Raw genomic sequence first — 17,153 nt, 5'->3', positions numbered from 1 at the left:
CAGGGTGGCCGCAGAGGGGGAAGAGGCAAGGGTGCGCCACTTGAGCACAATGATGTGCCATGTGTTGGTGCTGTCATGCCACCACCCCCTGTGGTTCCGGGAGATGCAGCTTCTGCATCTGGCACTGGCGCCCATGTGACTCGGCAGTCAATTTTATCGACTGCCACGGGCCCAAGGGAAGTGGTAGCTGCAGGTGCAGCTGTGGACACTACCACCCAGGCTCAGGGTCTGCCAGTGCAGGCTGCGTTGTCACTTGAAGAGTCATTGGAAGATTTCCAGCAGGTCAGGAGGAACACCATAGGTGCATGCAGGGCTGCCCTGACCGAGAGACGTGTCCCTGGGGCAGCAATGTCATCTGCTGCCCCGAACAGCCGGGTGTTGGCAACTGCAGGGGCAGATGCAGCCAACAACACCCCGGTTGTGAGACTACCAACCAGGACAGTCGCGGTCAATGACCCTGGCACAGCGGATGTTGCTGAGCAGGGTCCATTCCAGGGCACCCAGTAGCCACTGACGCAAGTCAGCCCTTCGGTCGTCCTTCAACCTGCCACTCCCTTGGTTCAATCCAACGGTCCCACTGGCCATAGTGATCAGGGCGGCATTCGCCAGCCAGGGTCCGCGCCACTACCCAAGAGCAGGAAGGTTGCATCTGCAGCATAGGCTGGGACCCCAGACACAGCCACGGCTTCCTTCACGTCAAGGAAGAAGCCTTTCTGCAGGCAGGAACTGGACTTCCTTGTGGACTACGTGCGGGCTCACAGACGTGAGATGATAGTGGGGCCGAATTGTCAGACTACGGCTGCCCATCGTAATACCCACTGGAAGCATGTTGCGGATAATGTAAGTGCATTCGGACATGAGGTGTGCACAGCTGCCGAGTGCAAGAAGCGTTGGGATGACCTCAAACGCAGCACTAAGGCCAAGCGTGCCTCTAATTACACCATGACTCTGGTGACTGGCGGTGGGCCACGACCTGAGGAGGATGACCTCACTCCACACGAGGCACTCGTTGCAAAGTTCATACCAGAACAAATGGTCGAAGGAGTGGGAGAGATGCAGCACTTTGATGCCCAGTCCAGTGAGTGTTGTTGCGTGTATGTGCGGCCCATGTATGGTTTGCCTGTGTGATGTGTTGTGCTTGACTGCCACTACATGCTATGTGTACATGGTTCTCATGTGCTAGTCCTGCAATGCTTCACAGATGCGTGCTTGCTGTGCAGGATGGTGTACATGTAGAGCAGAAGGGGACTGTCCTCATCACCACACTTGCACCCTACTCACATGCTAGTCACTCAGACGCCCCTCCGGTCCATGTTCCTGCTCTCTGGCCCTTCTGCATGTAGCCTGGGGTGGTTTTCCTCTCAGCACTGGGACTATGTCATTGCATGACTGACGTGCATGTGCCCTCTGCCTGCATGCGGGTACTCCACGTGGGCATGCCCTCTTGCCCCTCCACCCCCCCTGCACACCAATTACACCAATGCACTGTTGTTTAACTTTTTGCGCTACTGCAATGGCCTGTTCAAGCCTCCTGTGTACATGCTAACTTCCACCAGCCAACCTGCCAGTCACATGCAGTGGGGTACATCTTCTGCCCTTCATGCAGGGTGTCTCACTTGGACTGTGCAGATGGCAGATGCTCTGCAGGGACATGAGTGCCCATTCATACTCCATGTGCATTCCAAGCATGCCCCTATGTGTCCTCACCTGGATGATCATTGTAGTACGTGTCTTGTATGTGCAACATTTCATGGGATTTCTTCAGCCATCTCATGCCCACTCTGGCCCTGTCCTGCATCACACACATGTTTAGGGTGTCACAGTCTGTGTGGGGCACAGTCCTCCCCCACTTTCAGGCCCACTGACTCTGTCAAACTGGTGTAGTGGCTTTTGCACACTCGGGTGTACTACTGAGGGTTTGTCATGGGTCCTGCTTACTGTCCCATCATCATCTGCTGTGTTGTCAGTTGACTCAGATGATGCCATAGATGCCAGTCAACACTGTCTGCCAATACACAGGTGTCTGTTCAGCCTTTTGCTACCAAGCAAGGCATCCCTGCTTTTTCACTGGGGGCGGGGGGCTTTGCTTGTAGCCATGCAACCCATTGCATGCACATTGCACGTGATGCCTGAACTAGCCCTTCCACTGGCTTCAAGGTTATTGATACACATCATGAAGTACTTGTTAATGTAGATAGTGAGTAACGTACACATGTTGTGCACTGCATCAACCTGCTTCGGAGCCATGTAACACCGTTCTACATGCCTACTCACTGATACTATGTCAAATTGACCAGGCATGCATGACAGGTTATCTTTTGTGTGTGACATGTCTGCTTCATGTGTTGGCTGTCTGTGTGATGTCTATGTGTATGTGTGTCATGTGCTTCTGACATGTGTACTCATGTATTCTTTCTCTCCACTTTTCAGATGATGACGCAATGGAGCCAGAGGATGGTGTTGTCATGCCAGGCACAGGGTTGTCATCACAACCACCACCCGGCACAAGTGAGGGTCGTGGGGTGGTAGTCCGCGAAAACACACGTGTGCTTCAGACCATCTTGTCTTTGGCTGGCTATGAGTCCAGCCCAGATGACCACTGTGACAGCCATGTCGAGTTGAATGAGCATCAGGTCCAGGCGTCAGGGGTGAGTGATTCTGATATGGACACTACTCTGTCCGCGACACCTGCACTGAGGGGACAGTCAGTGGTGGGACCTCCGCCTGTGATGGATCGGGACGCAGGGTCACCCTCCACACCAGTTGCTGATGTGCCTGGGGCATCACATAGACGGGGGCATGTAGCCGTGCAGCCACAGGCGGTGCCAAGCCTACGAGGACCGCCAGTCCTTGGGTCCCGCAGGTGTCAAGCCCAGCAACACGGGGGCCGCGTGCCACCGAGGTATACTGAGTGGGAGGAAGACATGACTGCCAATTCAGAACGTCAGGGGGCAGCACTTGATAACATTGCTGCGAGTATGGAACGTGTGGCGCAATCCGTGCTCCCCCCGCTAGGTAGGTGCTTCTCCAGCGGCAGGCAGCGCAGTCTAAGGCCCGCTCGCTCAGGCTGGGCATGGCGGCCTCTGACAGGGCACGCCAGGCTGAAATGTTGTCTCTGCGTGAAGCAATTGCTGCACACGCGGAGGCACACATTAAGGCCATGGAGGGTGAGTATGCGTCCCTCCGATCAACTCTGGGTGTTCTCTTGATGTCCCAGAGGGTGCAGTCAGAGGAGAGGTTTGAGCAGCTTGAGCGTACCATCTCAGCTGAGCTACATGCTTGCCGGGAGTTGCATCGGTTGTCCAGCCAGACCACGCAGGAAGAACTCTATGCTACACGTGTTACCTTGCAAGAGGAAGCACGTGTATCAAGGGAGGTTCTGCATGCAGACCTGCGTGTCATTGCTGCACAGAACCAAGCTCACCCGTCCGGCAGACTTGCTGCCGACGAGGGGCAAGCTGCGCCTAGGCGTGCTCAGGCTCCTGGCCCACGTCATCCTTTACAGGAAGAGGTAGACTCGGACGACGAATTATCTTCCACACAGGTCGTGGTGTGCAGGCGTTGAGCCCAGGGAGGTTTTTTTTTTGTCTCAACATCATCGCATGTGGGTGTTGAGGTGCACCCTGTACCTCCCCCTCCTGGGTGCCTCACCCAGCCCCCCCGGGTCGTATGTGGCCATTTTTGATTTTTCCTTTTAGGTTAGTTAGTTCATATTAACTATTTGATAGTTATTTTAATTAGGTTATGTAGGTTGTTCATAGTTAGTTTAATTAGTTAATATAGTTTAATATTGTTTGTCTATTGTGGATTCATGTGACAGGGTGGTGCTTTGTGGCTTTTGAAAGCATCCACTGTCTGTTCCAGCTGGGCCCTTCAAGCTTGTCTTGTGTATGTGTTTGCAGCTTGGGGTCCTTACTCACATAGGCCACTCCTGCTTCCCTTATCCATGGGCTCGCTAGGATGGTTCGGTGTTACAAAATATTACACAAGGGCTTTGGACTTGCCTCATAACTGTGGCCTGTCTGCTGCTGTTGTACTTGTGTTAACACCCCTAGTGGGGATTGGTTGCGTTTCATCCACCCAATGTCTGTAATGAATTTGGGTGAGTATGTGATTGATTTATGCATTAATTGATGTGGATTGTGATGTATGTCATTTTCTTGCCTGTATATGTGCTTGATGCACTTCATGCTGTAGACAGTAGCCTGCACCCTTGGCCTGTCAATGATGGTGGGAGGAGTTTGGATGTAGCTCTGTAACATGGACCAGTCACAACCAGCATGAAGACACACACACAGGGAACTTTCATGTCTTATTGATTTCTCTAATGTCCTTTCTGCAGGAAGATGAGCCTCCAGACTACCTTTGCCAGCAGACACAGGGACAACAAATCCAGAGAACTGGGCACATTTGGTGGTGCAGACGTGTGGATGTGTGCGCAAGCAAAGGCACAGGGCTTGTGCGAAGACGTCCAACAGAAGCAGACGTGTTTCCAGGATCTCCAGCCAAGGTGAGCAGCACAAGGGCCGATAACGCAGCCAACCTTCCACCAGGCCACTTGCACATGCATGCTAAGTGGCACCAGTGCTGGGGAGCTTTGCCAGGCATTGTTGGAGAAGCACACAGTACAGCTGGCATGCGTTGAGGGCCAAATGCCATGTGGCTTTACAAGTTGTCAGGGGCACACACAGGGGCCATCAAACATTTCCTGTAGTACCCCCTGCTCCATTGAAGCATAGTTATTAGGGTAGTAGTATTTCTAGCCAGATACTGATACGACGCACAGGGACACCCAACGAGGCACAGACTCGTGGCCAGTGCATGTCATTTGCGTGTGCTAATTGCCAGGTGCACTACCTATTGAAATATGCGGCTGACAGAACACAACTTGTACTGAAGTTGCACCTTGTTATACGTGTCTAGCAGCTCACCCAGGGACCATTGTATCATGTGTGATTATTGACTCATTGGTGCTCAATTTCCCACACGGCCACATGCACCTGCCTTACTGCATTGACAGTGTATGAACCATCGGTGGGCCAAGCCAACGTATGGGTACAAAGCAGCACACAGGGGTGTTTATTTGTGGAGAAGTCACTTACTTTGGGGCATGGATGGGGTTGTGTGTGTGTGTTGTAATCACACATTCAGATTAGTAACTCACGCTCTCTTTGCAGCATTGAAGTGCTCCTGTTACCGGACCTGAGAGTGTGCAGGCAGGAGGCCAGCACTCACCCCAGAGATAAGTGTCTCTTTGGCTTGCATTTCACTAATTTAGTACAATGTGCATGATGTAAATGTTTTCTCTGATTGAGTATGTGTTTTTGTGAATAGTTGTAATTTGCCTGCTTTCCCTTGCAAATCCACCTCCCCTCTGCTGCCCCTGTTTCCGGTTCTCCTGATTACCAATGCCTGTCCATGCAACATATCCCTGACCATCCTTCCCCGCCGGGGTCTCAGAGACCTGTGTAAGTTTGACCTTGCAGGCGCACAGACCACGGAGGGGGTGGTTGGTTCGTGCAACTCCAGCGCCTGGACACCAGAGCTGTGACACTACCCATCAGTTGTTGCATCATCATTGTATGTTATGTACCGTAAATGGTACCCATCCTGTTGGACCATTGTTCAACTGTGCTACCTTGGTTGTTCTATCATTGTGCTTGTACATGTGCTTTGACATTTCCTGCTACTTCTAGTCATCTACTGGAGACTCTTCCTGGGTTTTTTGGTGCCTACAGGCTTTTTCCCTGGTTTGGGGGTTTGGCTACTTGGAGTTCTCTGCGATTTGGTATTTTTACCAGTCAAGGTGGCCTCTGAGGGGGCTGGACTCTATTTACACGCAAGCTTGAACATGGAGAGCAAGGGGTAGGGTGATCCTGTAGCCAGGTAGACCTGCGGGAAGAAGGCTACATGCCCCAGAGACAGATGTTCTGAAGGTCAAGGTGATCTGTAAGGGAGGGCCTCTTGTTGTTGGACAGTTGGCTTGGGCTACAGTGTTTTGGGCACTCTGGCATTGTAATTGTGGGGTACTATGTACATGATGTGTTCTGCTGGTCAATGCCTGTCCCTGTGTTGTGTTTACTTTTCAGGTGTCAGGGGATTGGTGTGGTTTGACATGCTGGGGGGATCACATGGCCAATGTTCACATGTGATGTGTACAGGACCCTGGGGGTCACTTGATTTCACAGGCATATATTGAGTGCATGTGCCTAATGACACACACAGTTGCACAATGATCCACCACACGTACAACCACTCTTCCATGGCCACAGGTGCACACAGATTGCATTCTCAGGCTCGCTGTGTCCATGCAGCACATGATCTATTATCATTCGTGTATCATGTACATGTGTCATTTGGTTGTGGATGTGATTAGTCTTTTTCATGTGATGTGATGCTCAAGGTGTATCTGCAACACAATGGCTGCTCAAAGTGCTGTGTGCTGAGCAGTGTGTTGCAGGGGACACACAGAGCACATGGGTTCAGGAGTAGGGATTTTGGCTTGCCCAATGTGCATGTGAACAGGCATTCAGTGTTGTGTTCATGGTAGGACTGGTGGATAGCATTTGTGTATGGCTTGGTATGTGTGGGAGGCTGTTGGTCAGTCATTTAATCTAATTCCATGCCAGGCGTCATTGTCTCGGGACACTTTCCATTTATCACATGTCACTTCGTATCTTATTGGTCATGTGTTGGGCTTTTGCTATTGCATGCCATGTCATGGTGTGGCAGACAAGGGTGATGTGGGTTGGGAGGGTTTGGGTGACATACCAGGGATTGTCATGGCCTGTTTGGGTGAGGGGGGGTGTGATACACACCTTGCATGTGTTCCTTTTTTGGTCACACAGGAATGGTTATGTTTAAGTAGCTTGGGATGCACACATTGTAGCACTTCCGTGGCAACATTCTCAGGGTAGTAAGGTTGTGACAGTTGACTGGCTCTTTGTCATCATCGATTGTCACCTGGTATGTGCCAGGCCTGTGTGCACTCTGCAGGGGTGGGAGTTTAGGTGAAGAATGTGGCCACAAGCTGGGTCCGGGCTGCCTCGCCACGTGCCCTGTCCCCCCCCATGGGCAGTGCCTGTACCTGTGGTTGGGGATGTGGGGGCACCATCATGTCCACCGGTACCTCCCGCCGTGTTGCAACATTGTGCAGGACACATGCTGCCACAATGATCCTGCACACTACTGGGGGTGCATATAGTAGCTGCCCACCATAGCGGTCAAGGGAGCGGAAGCGTGACTTGAGCACTCCGAATGCACGCTCCACTATGCCCCTGGTTGCAACATGGGCATCGTTGTATCTTACCTGGGGTGGTGTGGTGGGGTTCCAGATTGGCGTCATCATGCGGTTGCTCAGAGGGTAGGAACTGTCCCCTGCGGAGGTGATAATAGTTGTGATTATTAGGGTTTTGGTATTTGTCTGTGTGTGACATGCATGCATGTGCACAGGCATTTGTACTCACCTAGGAGCCGTGTGTCACCATGCTGCCCAGCTTCCAGGGCCCGGCTTAGGGCGGACATTCGGTATATGAAACTGTCATGGCTGGAGCCAGGGTAGTTTGCATAGACAGAGGTGATGATTCCTTTAGCATCGCATACAACCTGCATGTTGATGGAATGCCAGTGCTTGCGGTTCCGATAGATGTGCTCAGTGGCCCTAGGTGGACGTAGGGCCACATGGGTGCAATCTATGGCACCAAGCACTTTGGGGAAGTGTGCCACCCTGTAAAAGTCCCGGACCACGGCCTGCCTTTCTGCGGGTGTTCTGGGCATGTATATGTGCCTGCGGACTGAGGGGCGTGCAGTGATGATTGCCAACACCTGGTGTAGGCAGCGTGACTGCGGGACCTGTGAGACCCCCCCCCACTATGGCAGTTGTCCGCTGAAATGACCCAGTGGCCAAAAAATGCAGGACATTGAGCATCTTCTCCAAGGGGCTCAATGCTTGGGAGCACAAGGTGGGTGATGTAAGGTCATCTTTCCACTCCCTGACAAAGTCTAGGATGATATGAGGTGGAAACCTATACCTGTCATAGACGTGGTCGTTAGGCAACCCAAAAAGACTGGTCCGTGGAAAGAAAATGCGGGCTCTGGCTATTCTCCTCCTCCTGCGGTGTCCCACGATCAGTGCTGCGACAAATGGGGCATTCATCGTAGCGGTATATACGTGTTTGTTGTTTGCGCGCACATTTATGCTGTGCGCGGGGATGCTTCCGCCTGCCTTCGTATGGCAGACGTGTTGACGCCTGTGCGCGTCTTTTGCCGTGCGCCTGTTTCCCATATTCGAATCCATGAACACGGGTTGTTCGCGTGCGTGTGGGCGTTCCGTGTATTTCCTTGCAGTACTTCCCCTATTACGCCTTCTTTTTCACGCGTTGTTCCCCATTCCGCGTGTTACGCCCCGTGTCCCGTCCCCTTTTTGGTGTGTGCACAGACGTTGTACGCTTTCCCTGTGCGCGTCGTGCATGGCGTTCGAGCTGTTGCAATGATGTGTGCGCCCGTGGGCGCCACGCATGGGTTTGGCACACATCCCGAGGAAAACACGCGCAGGGACTTCCATGATTCGCACGCGTGCGCGAGCGCCTGTTTTTTCACGCTTGCGCCAAGATTTTCGGCGCACGTTTGTTCCATGAATCGGCCCCAAAATCTTTTTGCAAACATTTGTACAGATTTGCAAATCGCACCAGATTATAAGCCTTTACAAAATTTGGAACACCCCCTCTAATTTTGTTCCCTCTTAGCAGCACCACACTTTCCAAAACCATTTAAAATCAGGTCAAGAATGACATTCCAAAATTTCATGCAGTTTCATTGAGTGGTGCCAAAGTTATAAGCCATCCAAAAACGGCTTTTCACCAACCATGTAATTCACAAATAAGCATAGAAGCCCCGGAACATCCAAGATGTTCACGGACATCACAGGAATGTCCTGGATCGTTAGCAGACATCGAGGAAGGAAAACACCAGTTGTTTGTTTTTTTAAGACCATATCCCATACCACCCTCATCTCCCCAGAGATTGTTTGATAAGTTTGACAAGTGCAATGTTGTGTTTTTAAATATGTTTTTACTGTGATGTTCGCAGACAAGGGCGGGCATTTCCAAAATTCTGACGCACCTCATGCTTTTCACCATCCAATCAGTGGGAGCGTTCGATGTCCGCAGACCTCACGCTGGCCCCTGTATCAATAGGAGGCCCGTTCGTGGACCGAACAGGAAAGTGAGTATGCGGACCAAACCCATATATCACAAAAGAATGAGCACTTTTTGGTCGTTTTGAAAAAAACTACAGGATGGATGTACAACAAATTTACAAAAGCACAATTTCGGGACCAAACCGCTGCTCCTGCAACCAATTTGGTGAAAAAACATTCAGCGGTTTCGGCTGTAGGAGTGAGCAAATAATTTTCCATTGTGTCTATGGGTAAAAACTCACATTTTGGGACCCCCCTATATAGTGTGTGACTTTGTTCAAATTATATATATATATATATATATATATATATATATATATATATATATATATTAGTGAGCATTTATAAATTGCACACACAAAGTCTTGACTGTAAGACGACATAATTTTGGATCTCTACATTTTGTTTGATTGAGTGGAAAGAGAAATGGGTCTCTAAGGGGCCCCTAAAATAAGTTTAAAATATTTAAAATCCATACTATTGCTCTCATCCAAACTTTCTCTTGAGGGTTGGGATTGCTTGTTATGCTTCTTTGAAAAGAATTTCCAGGGCGTGTTTTGGTTACTAGTCCACGGATAGGGTAAGATAGGTGGGGGAGGGGGTTACTGTACAGAAAGGGAAGAGGAGACAATGAGGGCACGGGACGTAGGCCAGGAGACAAGCCACCTCAGACACAAAGATCAGAGAGCAAAACATATCACAGAAGTTATTTACCTTTTGTAGCCTGTGATCCTGACGTTTTGCTGAACACGAGGACACAACAGTAAAGTGTTCAGGTCTGGAGAAAGCAAACATTATCTTATGATTACTTCATGTACAATAAGAATAATCTTAATTAAATACTCCATTCATTTACATGACAGAGAAAATAGAACATTGAAATGTCCAAAGAAAGAGTTGTGTTTCTCACCCCCCACCTCCTGCCCCCACTATCATAACACCCCCTCCATTCAGAGGTCAAAGTGGGCGAGAACTAAAGGGTATGACATTCCCTTACTTTCCTGTGCAATCCTTCATCGTTCCCATACTTTATGCAACTGAGAATACTGTTCCAGGAAAGCAACTTAAAAAAACATACTTGTGTTGTTTACTTCAACTATATACAGGGGACTCGAACCAGAGCCCAGAGGAAAGCAAACCAGTGCACCAGCGGACTGAGCTATCTAAAGGTGCTGGATTCGGGGTTATTTATTTCAATAGATTGTACCCACTCCCAGGCAGCCACAAAGCACTGCATTACAGCAATCTGCGTATGAATGGCTGCAGGCCCCGCCTTGTTTGCAGGCAACGAGAGGGGTATGTGTAGCTGGGCATGTTCTTTAAGAGGTGTGAATGGTGGGTGGTGAAAGGGAGGCTGCATCCTGAAAAGACGATGCACATCCACGAGAACAGCATTTCGGCCTGGTCCTCCAGGTGAGTGCTGCGCTTTTTCTGACCCTCCAGGGTCTTGATTGCCCATATTTGTAAAGGTGATAGAGGCTCCCAGCCCTGGCAGCCACCTTCTCTTTCCCAACCCTCTTCCACCTAGGCTCCCTTCCCCTCCTTCCTCCTGCCCCTCCCTCCTCCCCCTATTGGCCTGGTTGCTCCACTTAACGAACTCCCCAGGGCAGCTCCCTGCCTATGCAAAGGGCCCCAAGGCACAGGGCAGCTCCTGCAGAGGCAGTTCCTTATCGTGTCACTGGCATGGGAAGCCAGTGACCAGCCGTCAACCAGCAGCGACTAAGCAAGTTAGGAGTTGCCCAGGTTAGGAATAGAGCCTGCTATCTACCTGGACAACCCTGCCACATAGCGACTCTCAGACTTAGGTGTGTTTCTCCAGTAGTTAAAACAAAATTGTATTCTGAAAGTATTTGAAATTGCATTGTGAAACGTAGGCATTTTCCCCCTATACAGGACTCTCAGACTTAGGTGTGTTTTATCTCCAGTATCTAAACTAAATTGTGAAAGTGGTGCCACTCTGAGGTTCTGATTTCTTAGCAAGGTATTCAACTAGCAAACTTTCTACCATAGTCTGAGCGCATGTCCTCTTGTCCAACTTTATTGTCTCTCTCTGTCTAGCCTGCCTGCGCCCCTCCCTGCGTCCTTCTGTAGTGTTCTCCCCCATTCCTCTTCTCTTTTCTCCCCACCTACTCTATGGTGATCTGTCTCTCCTATCTTTTCCAACTGCTTCTCTATCGACTACCCTGCTCTCCACTCTAAATCTGGTAGGAAGAAGTTTAAAAAGGATATCCTGGTCTCCAAAGCAGGCCTACCTATCCCTGACGCCTATACCAGTGCCTCCTCTAGGCAAACCCTCACTGACATCCTCTTTGTCGTTCCCTCACCAGACCTATGGACTTTACATATGGTATCTGTGCTTTTTCCTCTCTCTTCTTCTTCCATTAATGGAGGCACCCGGTGTGAGGCCCTCCTGACCTCCTTCGACTCCTCTAAGGTCATCATAAATGTTTACCTGAATGGTATTGTCTTGGTCCAAGGCCCTCAGGCAAGTCGTCTCCTCTTTGATAGACGCTTAACACGCCTCAACAACTTTCTTGTTGCTGCTGCTGTCCCCGGCTTCCTTGCCTTCCCCTGCTTGGCTACCTTGCCCTCTTCTCCTTCCTCTTTTGCCCCCCCCGGGCATCTTCTACACCTCCGCAGGGCGTACCTCTCATCTGTACCCCTCCCTGGAATTCTTTCAAGGACCGCAACCTTATCTATATTGCCACTCTTAATTCTCGCTCAGCTGTCAAACACTCCTCTGATATATGCCGCCTCCTGGAAGAACTTGACCTCAATGTCCTCGGTCTCACCGAGACATGGTTCACGGTCAGCTCTGCCACAAGCTTTGACACTCTACTCCCTGACGGCTACAAGATCCTCTCTGCACCCAGGTCCAACCGTTCCGGAAGGGCTGAAGCCCTGATCTTCCCCGAGTGGATTCCTGCCTCTGTCATTCCTACATAGGCCTACTCTTCTTTCGAATGCCTCATCTGCAGGCTCTCTCTCTCTCCTAGCCATTCCCTTCCTGTGGTTACCATCTATTGGCCAACTGGTCAGATCTCCTCCTTCCTCTCTGGGTGGGCGGACCTGTCCTCTTCCCTCCTGGTCTCGACCGCTCACCTCTTCCTTCTTAGAGACTTTAACATCCACCTGGATGCTTCCTGTCCTTCCTCTGGACTCTTTTGTGACCTCTGCAACTCTCTCTCTCACTCTCTATTCTCCCCTCTGGCCCGACTCACTCTGCAGGGCACACTCTGGATGTTCTGATCTCTTCAGACCTTCCCCTTTCTATAATTCCCACCACTCCTCTCTCCTGCAGTGATCACTTTCTCATTTCCTCCCAGCTCACTCTCTATACCCCTCAGGCCAAGCCACCTCCAGCACTGCCACCCACCTTCTCGGTTATCCAAACCATGATGCGTGTGTCAGTTGAGGCTTTCGCCGCCACTTTCTCACTCCCTCTCCCCCTTCAGCTGACTCACACCCTGACAAAGCCCTTTCCATGCTCCACTCCACTATATCTGATACTCTTGATGTTCTTGCCCGTCACGAGAAACCGCTTGAAGCCCAAAGCCAAGTGCAACTCTTAGTACGACTTAGACCTTGTCACCCTCAAACGCAAGTGCCAGGTGGCTGAGAGGAAATGGTGTGCTTCCCGTACATCCTCTAGCAAACTGGCCTGCCGCCTGCTCCAAAGGCAATACCCGCTCTCTGTCCGCAACAAGAAGATAGCTCAAATCCAAGCCAGCGTCTCTGCGGCATCTAACAACTTGACCAAACTCTTTAGAATCTGCAGGGAGCTGGCAAATCATACTGCAGTCTCTACCTCAGCTGTCCCCACCCAGGCCCTCTGCACGGTTCTGGCTTCCCATTTCATGTATAAAACTCAGGACATCTTGCCTCTCTCTCTTCCCCTCCCCCTCCTACCTCTACTCCCTGCTCTTCCTTTGGCCTTTCTTCAGCCACCTCTCCTCCCTCCTTCTCTGCCTTTCCCCTGTTATCCCCAGACGAGGTCTCTAGACAAGTCTGGTCTACGAAAGTTTAGTCTAAACAGGTTCACCACTCTTCCTCCAAAACCATGAAGGCCTACATAGACCCCCTAACTCCTGCTCTGGCTGACTTCTGCAACCACTCCTTCGCCACTGGAGTCTTCCTTTCCCCCCTGAAGCACTCCCTTGTGCACCCTCTTCTTAAGAAACTGTCTGCCGAACCGTCCTGCCCATCACTCCTTTCCTGGGCAAACTCCTGGAAAAGCTGGCCATCTCCCAGCTTAATCTTCACTCTGAATCTGTTGGCTGTCTCCATGCCCATCAGTCTGACATCAAACCTGCCAGAAGCACAGAAACTGCTCTCATGAAAATCCGTGAAGACCTGCTCTTCAACCTTGATTCCAACACCCCATGTGTCCTCATCTTACTTGATCTCTCTTCTGCCTTTAACACGGTCAACCATGCCTTCCAGCTCAACTATCTCTGTGATAACCTGGGTATCACCGATCAGGCCCTGGCTTGGCTGACTTCCTTTCTCTCCGATTGACCCTCCCAGGACCAACTTGGGTCCTTCCTCTCCTTATCTCTATCTCTACCTGTGGTGTTCCCCAGGGGTCCAACCTCTCTCCCTAGCTGTTCAACCAATACCTGCCACTGCTTAGCCACTGCATTGCCGCTCTCTGGCCCAACTTTCAGTGCTATGCAGTTGATACTCAGGTTATTTTCAGGCTCCCTTCAGCCACCTCATCTCTGACTGTCTGTTATCCAGGAGTGGTGTGTCACCAATGATCTCTGCCTTAATGCCAGTAAGACTGAGATTCTCCTCATCGGCACACCCGCTCCCTCCTTTCCTGTCTCTCTCTGGCCGGCCTCCCTTGGCTCTTTTCCTGCTCTCACCTGTGAGGCTAAAAACCTCAGGGTCATCTTCGACTCGACACTTTCCTTCTCTCCTCAAATCTCTGATGCTTCTAAGAAGTCACAGTACCAGCTGCACCTCCTCAGAGGCATTCTTCCTTTCCTCTCCTTCCTGCAGAAGTTCACTGTCTCCAGAGTTCTTGCTCTCTCTAGGCTGGATTACTGCAACAGCCTCTTTCTAAATCTGCCTGCTACTCTCCGCCCTCTGCAACTCATCCAGAACAGGACTGCAAGACTTGTCCTTGGCCTCAAGCCCAGGGATCGCATCTCTCCAGGACTGAAATATCTGCACTGGCTCCCAGTGGCTGCAAGGATTAAGTTCAAAACCCTCTGCATTGTCCACAAGGCCTTCTGGGGCCTGTGGCCTCACTACCTTCAACTCTCGCTTCCGAAATATCTTCCTTCTCGTGCTCTTCGCTCATCCGTCACCAACTCCTTCAGGGTCAGTCACTTATCCAAGCAGCGACTTGGTGGTAGATCACCTTCTTCGGCTGGGGCCTCCCCCTGGAACAGCCTGCCTCAAACTCAAGAATCACCTCCGGTTCTGGAAGCACCTCAAAACCTTCCTCTTAGCTTCCGCTTTCTCTCCTCCTCTCCACTGCTGAACTTCTGACTGAAACTGCACTGGTCACCTGGCAACCCTCCGATCTCGGGCCCAGTTTCCCTCCCCCGCCAGTTTCACCCTTGCACTGCCTCCCTGGCATCCCCCTCACTTGGGGACTGTTTCCCTACAGCTTCTACCAGCCCTTGACACCTGATGTGTGCAGTTACTCTTGCACTTTTTACTTATTGCTTTTATGTATTCTATTGTTTTTTACTTTCAATCCCATGTACTGCACTGCCCCCTTCCCTTCAACCCCCACCGCCCCCCCTCCGCCCTCCCCGCACATATCATATCATGTTCTCACTGCAAAAGTGCGCAATTGCCCCCTGTCACTCACCCCCAGTAAATCATGACATCATTACTGGGTCTTCACTTGGGCAGTGATTTCCATGTCAGAATTCAGCTTTTGAGATGTAAATGAGCAGGACAGGAGGGTGGGGGGGGGCAGGGTGGACGGGTGGACGGGATTGCTGGGGGGAGGGGCACCCGCCGCCCAGACCCTCACAGAGCGACTGAGATGAGAACCCCGGACAAAGCAGAAAACCCGCGCGGTGGAGCCGATAACTGCACATGCGCAGAGCAGGAACACGCATCAGCAGCGCATGCGTAGAAAGGGGATACTCGATAGAGCATGCGCGCTGACGATTCACGGACAAACCGGGAGGAGGGAACCAATCCAACGCCCGCACCTTCGCAGAGTGACACGTGACTCCAGCAGCGCCTCCAAGCCGCGGAGCCGACGAACAGACATGCGCAGAGAAGACAAACAGACATGCGCAGAGCAGGTAAATAGACATGCGCAAAGCATAGAAAGGAAACGGGTAGAGCAAACAGACATGCGCAGAGCTGGTAAATAGACATGCGCAAAGCATAGAAAGGAAACGGGTAGAGCAAACAGACATGCGCAGAGCAGACAGAGAGAGACACGGGAAGAGCAGATAGACATGCGCAGAACAGATAAACAGGAAGAGGAACGGACGCAAAGGGCATGCGCAGAGAGTGGGTAGGAGAGGCGCATGCCCATTGACGCACTACTACTAAATAAGACTCCGAAAACATCCGTACGGGAAAGGCAGGCATCAGAGGAGACACTTATATGATCCAAAAATGCATTATTTCTATAAACCATGATGGGCAGTGCTGAGAAACCCTGATCGGAGCATGCGCATATAGGGGTTACTGAAAGCGCATGCGCGCTGATGAAAGCGCATGCGCGCTGATGAAACAGGATCTTCACTCAGACCCTCACGGAGATCGCCGAGCTCTCCATCATGATCTAAGCCTCGGTAGAGCCACGGACATGCGCAGTGCTAGACTGCGAGATCTGCGCATGCGCAGTAAGGAGCTGCAGATAAGAGCATGCGCAGTGATGCCCCAGGGCAGACTCAGCAGTCACCACAGCACAATACAATATCAACACAATTATCTGAAAGAGCATGTCAACATTCTGGGCATGTGGGAGGAAGATTTCACCATAGAAAGTGTGAGAAATTAATATTCCCATAGGTTGCAATAGAGTCTGCTGAGTCTAGCAGTTAGTGGAGTCGGAACGTGGCATGCCTGCCAATATTTTATGACCAAAAAGATGTAGGATATTTCAAGTTTCAAAAATAATACTCAGCATAACAATCACATCACAGGAAATTACAAAACATACATTGTTGGCACCACTGGAGCATTCAGTACAACCCATAAACAGCACAACATGGAAAGATGCTCAAATGTTTAACATGTATATTTGTGATTGGTAAGTTAACACCAAATTCAATTAACAAACTTTACAGAAGGTAATCACACTTAACTGGTAAGGCAACGCTTGCCACTGCTCTGTAGCAGCAGCCCGGGCAGTACATATGTATTCCTGCAGTGCAAGGTGAAGACTGAATGACATGGAGACTGATACCCTCCTCAGTCTGAAAGGCAGATGCTGTGTGTTGGTGGTACACTCTGCTAGTTGCCTTCACTGGTGGTTCACCTAAGGTCTGTCCCGGCAAGAGTGCAGGGCAGTCATGTAGCTGTCAGGTCAGTGGATTGATATTAGCCCATCACTCAAATGTATCACTTACCCGCCCACGGCACAGTCAAATGAATTGCCTTAGAATCACATAATTTACCTGCCACTGTAAAAAGCAGTAGGATCTGTTGCCCAAAATGTAGGTGGTAGGACGGCTTAAAAAGCGGTAGCCTACTGCCTAAATCAGTAGGATTGGCAAGAATGCGCTGGTGCTGCAGTCTGTTTTCTCTGGCTGTTTGTTGGTACTGCAAGAAGGCAGTACAAAACCTCCCTTCAGACGCAGTGCGCCACAGTGTCTGCAGTCTGTTTTCGCTGGCTGTTTGTTGGTACTGCAAGGAGGCAGTACAAAACCTGCCTTCAGGCACAGAGCGCCGTAGAGTCTGCTGAGCCTAGCAGTTAGTGGCAGTTGGTGGCGGGAGGTGGTCGCGACTGCTCCACTGTGGGGGTTGGCAT

General features: G+C 50.9%; 1 protein-coding gene across 1 annotated transcript in view; it reads right to left on the bottom strand.

Annotated features, from left to right (window-relative positions):
- The window catches only part of LOC138552051 (zinc finger protein 268-like), a 40,715-nt gene extending 25,479 nt beyond the window's left edge, over window positions 1-15,236 (bottom strand). The window contains exons 1-2 of the mRNA XM_069642515.1: window positions 15,024-15,236; window positions 9,911-9,974 (exon numbers count right to left, since the gene is read on the bottom strand). The gene's annotated coding sequence lies outside the window, so the exon portion shown is untranslated. The remainder of the gene's footprint in view (window positions 1-9,910; window positions 9,975-15,023) is intronic.
- Window positions 15,237-17,153: the final 1,917 nt, after the last annotated feature.

Source organism: Ambystoma mexicanum, chromosome 1q (genome assembly GCF_040938575.1).
Source record: "Ambystoma mexicanum isolate Mex_15411 chromosome 1q, UKY_AmexF1_1, whole genome shotgun sequence".
Lineage (NCBI taxonomy): Eukaryota > Metazoa > Chordata > Amphibia > Caudata > Ambystomatidae > Ambystoma > Ambystoma mexicanum.
Note: the sequence above shows the minus strand (reverse complement) of the source record. Positions and strands in the feature narration are given on the sequence as shown.